This window comes from Brassica napus, chromosome C6 (assembly GCF_020379485.1).
Source record: "Brassica napus cultivar Da-Ae chromosome C6, Da-Ae, whole genome shotgun sequence".
In the NCBI taxonomy this organism is placed as follows: domain Eukaryota; kingdom Viridiplantae; phylum Streptophyta; class Magnoliopsida; order Brassicales; family Brassicaceae; genus Brassica; species Brassica napus.
The window spans coordinates 39,572,668-39,585,260 of record NC_063449.1 but is presented as its reverse complement, the minus strand read 5'-3'; the positions used below and the strand labels follow the sequence as shown (position 1 = coordinate 39,585,260).

Below are 12,593 nucleotides of genomic sequence, written 5' to 3'. Positions count from 1 at the left end.
ATGGTGAATAAAGATTTGGTTCATGGGCTTCCAAAATTGAAGATTCAAGATGGAGGAAAAATTTGTGAAGGTTGTCAATATGGAAAGTCACATAGACTTCCATTTGATCATTCAACCTCAAGGTGCAACGGTTCATTGGAGAAGGTCCATAGTGATTTGATGGGTCCAACAAGAACATCCTCCTATTTCGGGTTTCGCTACATGTTTCTGTTCGTAGATGATTTCTCACGGTACACCTGGGTATACTTTGTGAAGGAAAAATCAGAAGTATTTCAAAGATTTCAAGAATTCAAGGTTACCGTGGAAGGAGAGTTTGGCCGGAAGCTAAAGACTCTAAGGACGGATAATGGAGGAGAATTCATGTCAAAGGAGTTTCTCTCTTTTTGCCAAAAGAATGGTATTAAGAGAGAATATACATGTCCGTATACACCTCAATAAAATGGAGTAGCAGAAAGAAAAATTAGACATCTAACTGAGACGTGCAGAAGTTGGCTACATGATAAGAATTTGCCAAAGGCCTTATGGGCATAAGGCATGAGATGCGCAGCCTATGTCATCAACCGGATGCCACTCAGTCCAAACAACATGAAGTCGCCTTACGAGATGATTCACGGGAAGAAGCCGACGGTGAAGCATCTAAGGATATTTGGATCGGTCTGCTACGTTCATGTGTTCGACTCCCAAAGAACAAAGTTGGAAGCAAAGGCAAAGAAGTGCATCTTTGTCGGTTACGATGAACAACGAAAGGGCTGGAGGTGTATGGATCCAGAGACACATAAATACACAGTGTCTCGTGATGTTGTCTTTGACGAAGTTTCATCCTACTATGGACCACATCAAGTCTTAGATGAGCATGATGGTTCATGTTCCTCCAAGACTGATGAACAAATTATTCAAGTTCCAAGTAGTAATGAAAGCTTTGAAAAGGAGACTCAAGGTGAAAGGGGGAGCATTGACCAAGATGAAGAAGAGGAGCATGATCATGGTTCTATCGCCAATCAACGACCAAAAAGGAACATTGTCAAACCCGCTCGGTTCAGAGATGAAAGGTTCGTCACCACTTACTCTTGTTACTTTGCAGCTCCTTTCGATGAAGATGAACCATCATCTTATGAAGAAGCAAAAGGAGTTGAAGAATGGATGATCGCAATGAAGGAAGAGATTGATGCTCTCATGAAAAATGAAACATGGGATTTGGTTCCGAAACCAAAGGATGCTAAACCTGTTTCTTGTAAATGGGTGTATCGACTAAAGAGAAAGGCGGATGGGAGCATTGATAGATACAAAGCAAGGTTGGTTGCTCAAGGATTCTCTCAGAAGTACGGAGAAGATTATGATGAGACCTTCAGTCCAGTAGCAAAGATGACTACGGTACGCTCACTCTTATCACTAGCTGCAAGCTTTAGATGGAAACTATGGCAGTTAGATGTGAAGAATGCTTTTCTCTATGGTGAGATTGATAAGGAAATTTTTATGGAGCAACCACCTGGTTTTGAGTCACAAGAGTATCCTAACCATGTATGCAAGCTAAAGAAAGCCTTGTATGGGTTAAAACAAGCTCCACGGGCTTGGTATGGAAAGCTTGCTCAATTTCTTCAGTTTTGCGGGTATATGGCATCAAGTGCTGATTCAAGCCTATTCTTCAAGAGAAGTGGAAGAGTTCATGTAGTAGTTCTCCTCTACGTGGATGATATGATCATTACTGGAAATGATGATGCTGAAATTGCTCGTCTACAAGAAGATATGTCGGTGAGGTTTGAGATGAAGAAGTTAGGTGAGCTGAATCACTTTCTTGGTCTAGAGGTCGAGAGGGTAAAGGATGGAATATTCATCGGCCAACAAGGTTATGCGAAAAGGATTGTTGACAGGTTTGGAGTACACCAAGGAAAGGTACGTTCCACTCCACTAGATACTAACATAAGGCTCAAACGCGATGAAGGATCATTGTTAGCCAATCCTCGACCTTATCGCTCTCTTGTTGGAAGTCTTCTATACTTAACCATTACAAGACCAGATATTGCCTTTGCGGTTGGCCTTGTAAGCCGGTTCATGCAGGAACCAAGGAAGCCACATCTAGAAGCGGCAAAGAAGATATTAAAATATGTGAAGACAACTCTTGGCATGGGACTGATGTACAAGTATAATGCCAAGGTTTCTCTTCATGGTTTCACAGATGCTGACTTTGGTGGAGATTTAGATGATCGAAAATCAACTTCGGGTTTTGTGTTCTTATGTGGAGACACAAGCATTTCATGGTGCAGTAAGAAGCAAGCAACGGTGTCATTGTCTACTACCGAAGCAGAGTATAAAGCTTCAACACTCGCAGCCCAAGAATGTATATGGCTTCGAAGACTCCTTGAAGACTTGTTCAAACCAATCAATAAATCGATTACCATCTATGGAGATAACCAAAGTGCTATCAAGCTGGCCAATAATCCAGTGTTCCATGGAAGAACAAAGCACATTGAATTGGAACATAATTTCATAAGAGAGAAGGTGCTTGATGGAACAATTGAAGCATTGGAGGTTCGAAGCGAGGACAACATTGCTGATATCTTCACCAAGTCGTTACCTAAAGGTCAGTTCGAGATACTCTGCTCCAAGCTCGGAATGGTGGATAAAATCAAGTTTAAGGGGGAGTATTGAAGTTAAACTTGATTTTGGGTTATGCTTAATTATGGGCCAATAAACTACTAAACCCAAAATTAAGCTCAAGTTCTAGAATCTTTCTAGAATTATCATCACCTCCTCAAGAAAAAAAAAATCTAGATATTGTATTAGAAAAATCTAGAGAATAAGAAAATATCTAAGAAGTAAGGAGGTGATGGTGGAATAATCTAGATCTTTGTAAGATAGTTTAGGAGGCTATAAATACCTCATCATCCTTTCATTTGTAGTAACACAAGAAGTTGAACAAGTAAAGTATAAGAAAGTTTTCTTAAAAAAAGAGTGTTCTACTCAAAGTTCTCTAAATCTCTTTGAGAGTTCTTCCATATTATTCTTCATACTTGGAAGTTTTCTTGTTTCTTTCGGGTTCTCGGGTATTACGATCTTGGGCTAGTGCTAAGCACTATCAAGGGTGGTTTCTTTACATTCTTTACCTAAGAGATTAGTTGCTAAAGGAGTTAAGATTGCTATTGGATTTGTTCTCCATGTTTGCTTTAGTGACATTCAACCTAAGAAATTAGATGCTTGAGTTGCTTTACCAAAAGAACATTCATCTAGAGATAGAGCTTGTTTAGCTTAGTGTCTAGGCATAAGGAAAATGTTTGATTGATTATCTTACCACCCTTAGATTGAATCTACATTACCTGAGATTAAATGCCTAGCCCCATGAGTCCTTTTACTTCAAATTGAGAAAGAAAGATCATTACTTTATTGCATTAGCTTATAGTTTTTAGTTCATACAATCTTTAAAACCGGATCGCATTTAACTTAAGCATAAACTTGCATTCCCTTTGATTTCGAATCACCTAGGATTGGTTCGACAATCTTTTATACTACATTGATTTGATCTTAGACCCTTGAAAAGTCTTGCATCAAATTGGCGCCGTTGCCAAATTCTAGGTTGATTGTGACATTGGAATTTAGTCATTTGCTTGAGACTAAGTCAATTTTTGTTTAATTGTGTTATTTCTTTTCTTTCTTTTTCTTCCTTTGGATTTCAGGTGTATGAACACAAGGAGCAGAGGTCCAACAAACCTAGTTCCAAGAGTTGAAGATATTAGAGCACTTGAGAGGGAGATTGCAAGACAGAGAAGAGAAGTAGAGCAACAAGACCATTTGCAAAGGTTGGGGTTTGATATGGAGAATCTGCCTCAAGCTGGTGATGCCCAAAGAGGCATTGATCCAAGAGCTGATCACCTTCGACCACAGCGCCAGCCACAACATCCACCGCGACAAGCTCGCGCCATTGGAGCCTATGATCAACCTCACATTAATGGTCATAGGTTAGGAATCAGAGTACCACCAGTGGAGAACAACAACTTCGAGATCAAATCAGGGTTGCTCAACACCATAGAGAACAACAAGTATCATGGTCTTGCTGCTGAAGACCCTTTTGATCACTTATACAAGTTTGACAAGTATTGTGGCTTGTCTAAGACCAATGGTGTTTCTGAAGATGCCTTCAAGTTGAAGTTGTTCCCTTTTTCTTTGGGAGACAAGGCACACCAATGGGAGAATACTCTTCCAAGCGACACTGTCACCAATTGGGAAGAATGTAAGAGAGCTTTCCTAGACAAGTTCTTCTCTACTTCAAGGACAGCTAAGATCAGGAACGAAATCTCTGGGTTTCAACAGAAAGGTCTAGAGAGTTTCAGTGAAGCATGGGAGAGGTTCAAGGGCTATTGGTCTCAATGCCCTCATCATGGTTTCAGCAAGGAGAGTTTGCTTAGCACCTTCTACAGAGGAGCTCTACCATAGTGCAGAAACATGCTTGACACTGCCAGCAATGGTTTCTTCTTGGGGAGAACCGAGGAAGAGGCAGAGGAACTAGTAGAGAACATGGCTAAGAGTGACTCGGTCTACAGTGAGGAGCATGATAGGGTCAACAGAAGTGATGATCAACAGACAAAGAAAGAGATCAAATCCTTGCAAGAGAAGATGGACTTGCTCCTTTCCAACAAAGCTAAGCAAGAGCAGATGAACTTTGTGGGTGGTCCTAATCAAGAGGTTCCTCCCAAGATCAATGAGGTTGATGGTTTGGAAGGCCAATAATAGATGTGCTTCATCAACAACAATGGTTCTTGGTACAAGAAGGAGCCTAACTTTCAGTACAACAACTACCAGCAAAGGTCCTACTCTAACAACCAGCAAGGAGGATACCAACAGAAGCAAAACACTCAACAAGGGAGCTATCAACCTAGACAAAACACCCCTCCTGGTTTCAACAATAACAACAATCAGTCTACTCAGGCTCAAGGAAGTTCTTCCCAAGCTCCAGCTTCAGATACAAGTGTGGATGCAATGTTCAAGAAACTCTTGGATTTTCAGGCAAAGAATGAGAAGACAATGGGGTATGAGTTCAAGAACATTCACTCCAAGATTGATGGAAGCTACAATGAGCTCAACAACAAGATCAGACATTTGGAGAACCAGTTTGCTTCAATGAATTCTCAACCAAGTCGCCAACAAGGGGCATTACCTGGAAAGCCAGAGCAAAATCCCAAGGAAACTATGAAAGCAATCACCCTACGGAGTGGTAAACAGTTATCTCCAAGAATTCTCACCAAGGATGGTGAAAAGCAAGGTGGGGAGGTGGCTATCAACATTGATGATGAGGTGGTGATTGTAGATGAGAAGGTTGATGAAGAGATTCTAGAAAAGATTGTTGAAGCTAAGGGTAAAGGAAAGGTTGGAGAAGAGAAGAGGACAGTGAAACATGGTGAAACTGCTACTCCAACAAAGGACTCCTCTTTTGTTCCTCCTCCCTATGAGCCAAAGCTACCATTCCCTGGAAGATTTAAAAGACAGCTATTGGAGAAGTACAAGGCACTCTTTGAGAAACAAATGAGTGAAGTTCAGATCACAATGCCCATCATTGATGCTTTTATGCTGGTTCCTCAATACAACAAATTCTTGAAAGATGTTGTAGCTGCAAAGAAGAAAGAGATGGAGGGCATGATGATCCTTACCCACGAGTGCAGTGCCATTATCCAGAGGTTAGATGTTCCAAGGAAGCTAGTGGATCCAGGATGTTTCACCTTACCTTGTGCTCTAGGACCCATGGTATTTGAACGGTGTCTTTGCGATCTTGGGGCTAGTGTCAGCTTGATGACTTTGTCTATTGCAAAGAAGCTTGGATTTACTCAATAAAAGAAGTGTAAACTCTCTTTGGTGTTGGCTGATAGATCAGTGAAGATTCCTGTAGGTATTTTAGAAGACCTCCCCTTGATGGTTGGTAACTTTGAGATCCCTACTGATTTTGTTGTGTTGGAGATGGGAGAGGAAGCGCAAGACCCTTTGATCCTTGGAAGACCATTCTTAGCCACAGCAGGAGCTATTGTGAATGTTAGACAAGGAAAGATTGATCTTCATATTGGACAAGGGAACATTCTTCACTTTGACATCAATGAAGTGATGAAGAAGCCAACCATCCAGAACCAAGTTTTCTACATTGATGAAATGGATGCTCTAGCTGATGAGCTTCTAGAGGAGTTGGCACTTGAAGACTCTCTACAGCATGCTTTAACAATCAAGAGAGAAGTCCAAGTGATTGAGAACAAGGAAAGTGATGCCTATGTGAAGATGTTGGATTCTCACAAGGCGATTAGTGGTGAAGGTCAGAATGAGGAGCTTACATATGAGGCTCACCATGCTTCCTCGGCCACTCAACAAGAGAACCACCAAGAGGATGATTGGAGTGAACTCAAAGCACCAAAAGTGGGGCTTAAACCTCTTCCCCATGGTGTAAGGTACGCCTTCCTTGGCCCTAATGAAACTTACCCTGTCATAGTGAGTAGTGAGCTTAGTGAAGATAAATTGTCTAAACTTTTGAATGAACTTAAAAAGTATAGAAAGACAATAGGCTACTCACTAGATGATATTAAAGGGATATCACCTTCTTTATGCATGCATATGATACATCTAGAGGATGAATCTATGACTTCTATAGAACATCAAAGAAGGTTGAATCCAACTTGAAAAATGTTGTTAAGAAAGAGATTCTAAAACTCTTAGATGCAGGAGCAATATATCCTATTTCAGATAGCAAATGGGTATCTCATGTGCATGTTTTCCCAAAGAAGGGATGAATTACTGTGGTAAAAAATGATAAGGATGAACTAATACCAACAAGAACAATAACAGGCCATAGGATGTGCATAGATTATCGAAAACTTAACTCAGCATCTAGAAAAGATCATTTTTCATTGCCATTCATTGATCAAATGCTAGAGAGACTTGCAAATCATCCCTATTATTGTTTTCTTGATGGGTATTCAGGATTCTTCCAAATCTCCATACATCCAAATGATCAAGAGAAAACGACTTTCACATGCCCTTATGGTACATTTGCTTATCGAAGGATGCCATTTGGGCTATGTAATGCTCCAGCAACTTTCCAAAGATGCATGATGTCTATTTTCTCTGATCTTATAGAAGATGTAGTGGAGGTATTTATGGATGACTTCTCTGTCTACGGATCTTCGTTTTCTGCTTGTTTGTCCAATCTTAGCAGGGTCCTCAAGAGATGTGAAGAAACCAACCTTGTGCTGAACTGGGAGAAGTGTCACTTCATGGTTAAGGAAGGGATTGTGCTTGGACACAAGATTTCAGAAAGGGGGATTGAGGTAGACAAGGCCAAGATCGAAGTGATGGTTGGATTAGCCCCACCAAAGACGGTTAAAGACATTAGAAGCTTCCTTGGTCATGCTGGATTCTACAGAAGATTTATCCAAGACTTCTCAATGATAGCAAGGCCAATGACTAAGCTTTTATGCAAGGAAGCTGCATTCAACTTTGATTGGGAATGTCTGGAAGCATTCAAGAAGTTAAAAGACAAGCTGGTTAGTGCCCCCATTGTGCAGCCACCAGATTGGGATCTCCCCTTTGAGATCATGTGTGATGCTAGTGACTATGCTGTGGGAGCTGTTCTTGGTCAAAAGAAGGACAAGAAGACTCATGTGATCTACTATGCGAGTAAAACTCTTGATGAAGCCCAAATGAAGTATGCTACAACTGAGAAGGAACTGCTAGCCATTGTCTACGCCTTTGAGAAGTTCAGAAGCTACTTGGTTGGGTCAAAAGTCATAGTCTACACTGATCATGCTGCGTTGAGACATCTCATGGCCAAGAAGGATGCTAAGCCAAGACTATTGGGGTGGATCTTGCTGCTACAAGAGTTTGACCTTGAGATCAGAGACAAGCCAGGAGTCGAGAATGGTGTAGCTGATCACTTGTCTAGACTGAAGATTGATAGTGAGATCCCTATTGATGAAGGGCTTCCAGAGGAACAGATCATGGCAATTGGAGCAGTGGTAGCGGTTTGTGAAACTGGAAAGAAGCTTGAAGAGGTGAAAGCAACTGAAGAGAAAGGTCCTTGGTATGCTGATCTGGTGAACTACTTAGCTTGTGGAAGAGAGCCAATGGGTCTTGACGGATATGCCAAGAAGAAGTTCTACAAAGATGTGAAGAGATACTATTGGGATGAGCCTTACCTCTACATCCTTTGTAGAGATCAACTCTATAGAAGAGTAGTAGCTGAAGAATAAGTTGAAGGAATTCTCACACACTGTCATGGATCATCTTATGGAGGTCATTTCGCTACTTTCAAAACTGTCTCAAAGGTGTTACAAGCTGGGTTTTGGTGGCCTCATATGTTCAAGGACACTCAAGACTTTGTCTCTAGGTGTGATTCATGCCAAAGGAGAGGGAACATCACCAAAAGGAATGAGATGCCTCAAAACCTAATTCTAGAAATGGAGGTGTTTGATGTGTGGGGTATTGATTTCATGGGACCATTCCCATCATCTTTTGGCAACAAATACATTCTTGTAGCTGTTGACTATGTCTCCAAGTGGGTAGAAGCTGTAGCAAGTCCTACCAATGATGCTAGAGTGGTGATCAAGATGTTCAAAAGCACCATATTTCCAAGGTTTGGAGTTCCAAGAGTTGTCATCAGTGATGGAGGCTCCCACTTCATCAACAAACTGTTTGAAAGTCTTCTCAAGAAGAATGGTGTGAAGCATAAGGTTGCAACTCCCTACCATCCTCAGACAAGTGGTCAAGTTGAGATCTCCAACAGAGAAATTAAGTCAATTTTGGAGAAAAGTGTGGGGACTACGAGGAAAGACTGTTCTATCAAGCTGGATGATGCACTTTGGGCTTATAGGACAGCTTACAAAACCCCTTTACGAACCACACCTTTCAACCTTGTGTATGGAAAGGCTTGTCATCTACCAGTTGAGCTTGAATACAAGGCATTATGGGCTGTTAAGTTACTGAACTTTGACATCAAGAGTGCCAAGGAGAAGAGATTTCTCCAACTCAATGAGCTTGATGAGATTAGACTGGATGCTTTTGAGAACTCAAAGATTTACAAGGAGAAAACCAAAGCTTTTCATGACAAGAAGATCTTGAAGGGAGAGTTCAGTGCTGGAGATCAAGTGCTTCTCTACAACTCTAGACTGAAGTTGTTTCCCGGGAAACTTAAGTCAAGATGGTCCGGTCCTTTCAAGATCAAAGAAGTTAGGCCATATGGGGCAATTGTGTTATGGGATAAGAATGGTGGAGACTTTACAGTTAATGGACAAAGAGTTAAGCTCTACATGGGAACCACAATAGAGGAGAAAAGAATTTCGGTTTCACTCTCCGACCCCATCACCGCCTAGCCAAAGGGAAGCAAAGTCAAGCTAGTGACTTAAAACAAGCTCACTTGGGAGGAAGTCCCATGTCTATCCTTGAACATATTTTAGGTGAAAAAAAAAAATGTTGGGTCGAATCTCACGCGGGTTGAAGCCACGCGGGTTCCTCTATCCGCTCGCACGAACTTGGTCGGATATGGAGATCCCACGCGGGTAGGCGTCACGCGGGTTCCTTACCCGCGTAGCTTCCTCGATGGCTCAGCACGGGTTGGAACGACGCGGGTTCCCTCACCCGCTCGCACGGATTTGATTTTTCTCGAATGTCTTGACGCGGGGTGGAGTCACGCGGGTTGCTCAACCCGCTCGCACGACGCACAAGTCGATGTCTTGACAGCGCGGGGAGGGCAACGCGGGTCCCGGAGTTGACTTCTACCCGCGTCACTCGGATCTAACCCGCTCAGGTATGGTTTCTAACTCTAAACCCGACCCGGTTACACCCTAAAAACACCTACCCCGCGTCTCTCTCTCCCATTTCCCTTATTCCTCTTTCACAAACATCCAAACCTCCCTAGCCAAATCATCCAATAACTCACTCAATTCTTCACCAAATCAACCCATTCTTCTTCCTAAATCCAAGCTTTCGCCCCTGTAGTCTATTTTCTTGTTTCACATCCACATTTCCTTTCATCCACAACAAGGTATTGTATCCTAAAGCTCAATTTCATAGGTTCCATGAACCCTAGAAATTTAAACTTGAAATTTGATATTTTTGTTGCTTGATACTTGTGAAATAGACGAGGGAAAGCTTATATATCATGTTGGGTTGTTGATTCTATGATGAAATTGAGTTAAATTTGAACTTTGAAAAATTAGGGTTCATGAGAATTTGGGATTTTTCGAAATTCCTATAATTCCATACGACTTTGGCTAGGTTGGGTTAGTTAAGATGTTTGGGAACCTCATTTGACAACTGTCCATTTGAAGAACTCATCTGATACTTAAAATTTGCTTAAAAGCCTTATTCTTTGCTTGTGATCATCTCTTGTAGCTTTCTATAAATAATTTGTGTGCATTGTGCTAATTAGCTTTAGCTAAGTGATCATGAATTGAATTCACATTTGCCTTTATAATGTTTCCTTCTTCCATTTGCTTATCCTTTTCCAAGGTTTGAAATTTTCAGGTACAAATGGGGAGAAAGGATCAACAAAAGATGGAGGCTGAGAAACAAGAGCTTGCAAGGCAAGAGACTGCTAGACATGGGAAGTCTCTATCCTCAGTATCTACTCCGGGAGGAACTTCTAGGCAGCAATTATTGGCAGCAAAAAAGAGAGAAGGAAAGCAAGTCGCCGCTGCTGGTGGTAGAAAGTCAGCCCATTCCAAAAGGTCTAAGGAACCGAAAGGCAAGGGGGTAGCTCTTCCCCAAGAGGAGGAGAATGAAGACATCACTGAAGAAGACCAAGCTCCGCACAAGCGAGCCAAAGTGTCTACGGGGAAGAAGGTCGACACTGAGAGAGATAGGTCAAAGACACCAACTGAAGATGAGCTATATGGGCATTTGAAGAATGGTGTATTGTGGCCTCCAACTCGATTTGCAGATATCAAGATCATGGAAGAGTTGGAGATAGGTGACGACATCAAGCAAATGTTGGAGCACATGAACATGCAAAGCTTCTTCACTATGGCCTATCCTACCTACGAAGAAGAGTCTTGTCAGTTCTTGTCATCATTGGTAGCCACTTTTCACACCGCCAAACATGTGAGGCAAGGATGGGGAAAGATCAAGTTCAAAATCCATGGGAAGGTTTACAACATGACCTTCAAAGAGATTGGACAGGCTCTTGGTCTTCAGGATTTGGAGGAATCTTCCATCCCTATCCTATATGATGCCCCTAGGGAGGAAAGCATGGCTAGAATGGTTTGGAAGGTGTTGGCGGGGAAGACTCGCAAGCCAAGCCGTGACAAGAATGCTTCCATTCGCCACCCTTCAGTGCGCTATCTCCACCGGATAATTGTCCACACCATCTTTCCAAGAAAGGAAGCAGGCACTGTTAATGATGAGGATCTACAACTTCTTCACCAAACCGTTCAGCATTATGCTCATCCCTCTCAGTTGTCTTTGGTCGATGATGACTTTTACAAAAACTTTGGCATGGTGGGATTCTTTGTGAAGCGCCTCGTCCACTACAAGGAATGGGCTTGGGCAACAAGTGACTCAGAGCCTCAGGTTGGCATTGGCGGCATGATAACCCCATTGCTTCAGTTTAAGGATATACCCTTAGAAGATAATCCAACTGGCCCCGCCTTTTTAGACGGAAGCTACTTGAAGAAAGCTCAGTACTTCAGTGGGAGGTTCAATGGAACTTGCGTCTATTCCTACATACAGTCTACACGAGAAGTTGAAGTGCTTCTCCCAAACACCGCCCTGACAAGCTTGACTAGGCCTGGAGCTGCTAGCTTTGATATTGGGAGTGAGAACTTCCTTGGTCCCCATGGTCCTCTAGGCCCCATACGATCTCCAAAGAGGAAGAAGACAGCGGATAGATGTGGTGTTTTCCAAGAAGAAGCTTCCGGTCTAAACTCCGAGCTCCTCTATGGTCCTCCTCGTTACTACTTTGCGCAGCATCCGGGAGCTCTTCCCCATGGACCCCTTCGCCAGGCTCATGAGCATATCAGAAAACTCCAACGATGGAACAAAGCTCAGGACATAACAATCTTCAAGCTCAAGGACAAGTGATATATGGTGTTTTTCACATCATTGTATAGGTGTTTTCGTACTGATTCGAGTCCTTAATCCGTGTCAGTCTAGTCCTTTTTGATCTTTTACAGGTCTGGAGGTGGTAGAAGAGTGAAGAGAGGGTGCTTGAAGAGAAGCTGTCCTTTTGGAGCATTCCTGCGAAGAACACTCAAGGCGAACAGTCCCGAGACTATTCTCAAGCGGAACAAGCAGACGGAGTGATCCCGAGGTTGTTCCCGACAAATAAGGAAGCTCCTATTTCGGGAATTAAAGCCCTGTTGCCCTAATATCTTTCCTACCTATTGGCGCCTCCATATAAAGACACCATCTATCATATTTTATTAATTACGCTATTTTTTACAAGAGAACTATTAGCTTTTGCGATCTGCAACTTGTAAGGGAGAAGAATCCATTCTCGCATAGAGAAGACCATCTGAACCCTTTGTTTACTACTCTTATTATTATGCAGTTTCATTCAGAATCTATGTCTTTGATTGCTTGCATCATGATCGAGTAGTGATCTAGCTCGCCTAGGGTTCTAGGGTGTTGAAATA

General features: G+C 42.2%; 1 non-coding gene across 1 annotated transcript; it reads right to left on the bottom strand.

Moving 5' to 3' along the window:
• Positions 1-4,269: 4,269 nt before the first annotated feature.
• Positions 4,270-4,376, bottom strand: LOC125589524. The gene has a single exon (XR_007325706.1). It is a non-coding gene; the product is annotated as a small nucleolar RNA R71 (small nucleolar RNA).
• Between the last annotated feature and the right edge of the window lie 8,217 nt (positions 4,377-12,593).